The sequence below is a fragment of the Tupaia chinensis genome, unplaced genomic scaffold (assembly GCF_000334495.1).
Source record: "Tupaia chinensis unplaced genomic scaffold, TupChi_1.0 Scaffold000709_1, whole genome shotgun sequence".
Taxonomy (NCBI): Eukaryota; Metazoa; Chordata; class Mammalia; order Scandentia; family Tupaiidae; genus Tupaia; species Tupaia belangeri.
This window is the reverse complement of record NW_006160232.1, coordinates 1,902,601-1,906,080: the sequence shown is the minus strand read 5'-3', so window position 1 is coordinate 1,906,080 and position 3,480 is coordinate 1,902,601.

Below are 3,480 nucleotides of genomic sequence, written 5' to 3'. Positions count from 1 at the left end.
AGTTTCCAGATACAGATATTCAACTTAATGTGTGTTTTCTAAATGCGCATACATTTGATTTATGACTGGGCTTTTCATAGAAAAGTCTCATGGCTCCCTAATGTTTTCAAATGTTTTTTTTTGTTTTATATGTACAGTGTTTATAGGCTAGCAATATTCATACACTACATGTTGCAAGACTGCCTGTCAGGCACTGAGGTATAATTGCTACTTAGATGAGTTTCTCAACCTTATCAAATATAATGGTTCAAGAATACATCAATTATTCATTGCTACTCTTCCCACTATCCATTTTTCAACTGAATCCATCCCACAAAAGTTTTCCTTTATTGTCTGTAGCAAACAAATGTAAACAAATAATCATGGACTGAGAAAATCCATGATCTATATAGGACTAAATTAATTATAGCATAATTGGGCTGTTAAAGGAACTGGTGAATATTGGCTTTGAAAGAAAGTTTAAGGAATATGAGATTTAGCTACATATTCATTCGATTCAATTCAAATCAAATTGATTATGGTGGGAATATAGGAGTGAACAAGACAGATATTTTGTCCTTATGGAGCTTAAGCATAGCCTTTATTAAAAGGTTTATCAAACTGTCACTTCTAGGAGTTGAGTGTTTTAAAAGCATCAGTTCCCCAAGAAAGCAATGTGTACACTGAGAAATCACAGTGTTCTCTGTGGTTAGAAATGATCGCAGGGTAAAGAGATTCTCTGGGAACAGCTTTGGGAAAAATAGTAGAAAACTGATAATAATAAATACAGTCCATGGCTTTGCATGAACTGCTGACTGATAAAGAAATGAAGTTTTGAATGCCTTGAGTAACTACAATAGAAGGATACAGATCCAGAATAGAACTTTATTGGCACAGAGTTCTTTTAGACATGAAATACTAAGCTTGTCCAGGGAAGATCTGTATTAAAAACTTAGGTGTGATCAACTTCTCACCCTTTAGCCAGATAAAAATGTTGAAATGGTCAGATATTTTATTTATGCCAATGGACAGCTTACCTCAAGGTTGATGGTCAAGACTTGATTTTGAATGATAGAATCAATTAGTTGTAGTTGGGTACTTCAATAATAGAGAGTGTACCACATATCTTGGATGATTAATCTAATAACAATGATGGTATTTATTCTTACTTTTCATGAAAGGCTGAGGGAAACGGTGTATTTCTACTGCACAATGATATCATCAACCCTCATTTTGATTAAGCTCTGTAGTACAAAATCCCACCCCATTTATTCACTGTATTTTATCTCACTGTACCTCAAATGCTTTGCGATTAAGAAAAACAGCAAATGTTTTGTCAAAGTGCAAATGTATGTTACAACTGGTGATATTCTTTTTTTATCTCTAAATTCTCTTTTTTGCATTTATTTATCATAATCTTGTTTATATTACACTGAATTACATATCACTTTACAGTGTATTACATTTCTTTTTCCAGAAGGAATACCATTCATATCAGTCAATACAAAGACATTAAAATCTCCATCATCATCCAGTAGCTTTCCATTTTTTTCTATTATTATTATTATTCCAATTATTTTTTAAACGTTCAATCACTATTTATCATTTTGCTTGTAATTAGATTTTACCCAACATAAAATACTTCTCAGACAAGTCCACAACTGATGATATTCAAAAAAATAATTTTGGGGACCAGCAGATGGTTAATGTAATGGTTACATCGCTGGACTCACACATAGTTGACTGGTTCGAGTCCTGGACCCAGCAGCTTAAAACTCATGCCAGGTGCATACATGCTCAAGATCTGTGGGGAGAATGGAAGAGAAGGGATTTCAGTGTGGCCATCACTCCTGGGAGGTAATTTATCATTCTCTCTCTCTCTCTCTTTCTCTCTCTCTCTCTCTCTCTCTCTCTCTCTCTCTCTCCAGTGAGCACACACTCCCTATAACAAAAATCTCTCTGAAAAACAGAAGAAAATAATTTCCAAATGAGTTCCAGAAATGGTTTCAAATGAAGCTATATCATTAGCATAAATCAAAAAAGCTTTTGAAATGACCACTTGAATGGAAAACACTAGCTTGTTAATATAAATTCAGATTGGTTTGGGTTTTTTAAAAGTTATAGATTTAGCCTGGATATGTGCACTAGTTCTTCTTATAATTTGCCCATTGTGACCTGCTCTGGAAGACAGGTGTCCAATACCACAAATTTATTTTACTTAATCCATAGATTTGGGTATGTTTTACAGAAATGCTTGATTGTTCCTATTTAGGTACAATGTTACTAGTTTGATAATCGTGTCTTAATAAGACAGAATCATTTTTAAATCATTTCCTGAGTCAAGTTTTATCTTATTTTGTTTGAACTATATATAATTCAATTATTTTACTGAAATCTCTCTTCCGTTTGTTTTATTCCTCTTACTTTTCTCTTTTACTCTTCATCTTATTATTCAAGGTTTAGCAAAGTGACTACAAGATCTATGAGAATATAGCTCTAGAGGAAACTCACTCTCAACTCCAGAAAAGATAAAAACTAAGGAGTATCCAGGGGCCAGCAGGTAGTGTGGTGGTCAAGGAGCTGGAGAGCTGGACTCACAGTCCTGGACCTGGCAACCTGCCTTCTCTCTCTCTCTCTCTCTCTCTCTCTCTCTCTCTCTCTCTCTCTGTCTCTCTCTGTCGAGTGTGTGTGACCTGTAGCAATTTCAAAATAATAATAATAATAACATTAAATAAATAATTCTTTAAAAAAAAAAAAAAGAGTAAGTATCCGGGGAAACACACTATCACAAGAAAAGAGGTGGAAAGCATGTATACTCACTGAAAGCTTGTCATAGCTCGGGAACATTATGCATTTGAATCATTTCACCTTCACAAATTCCCAGTGTAGCTCCATATTTACATTCCAGTCACATATTACAGAACTAAGTAATGTCAAGTAACATGGTCAGTGGGAAAATTAAATTAGCTTGTGAGAGGAATAGGCTTTACAGCCAGAAATGACTACAAAATTTATGTCATCGAGACTCTACTGTCCTTCTTTCCCAACACTGTTGAAACACTAAACAACAAAGAAGATTTTTAAGTCATTATATGATGTCAACATTTTATGTATTCATTGTAAAATTTGTAAATACAGAAAAACATAAGCCATAAACAAAATGATCCATAATGCCAGCAAACCACGAGTACCCATCATTACAATATTGAGGTATGCTCTTTCATTTTTTGTAAATACATGTACTTAACTTTTAAATGGAGTCATGAATAATGCTGTTTTATAATCTACTTTTCCACACACCTTCCTAATCTTATTAAATATTTTTCTACAGATTCATTTTGAAGTGATTGCACAGTGTTCCATAATATGGCTAAATCACAAGTAATAAGCTCTCTCATATTATTGATATTTAGGTTATTATGGTTTTATCATTATATAAAACCTGTTATAAACATTTCTGTCAACTATTTCATGTACTTAGTTAATTTATAAAACTAAATT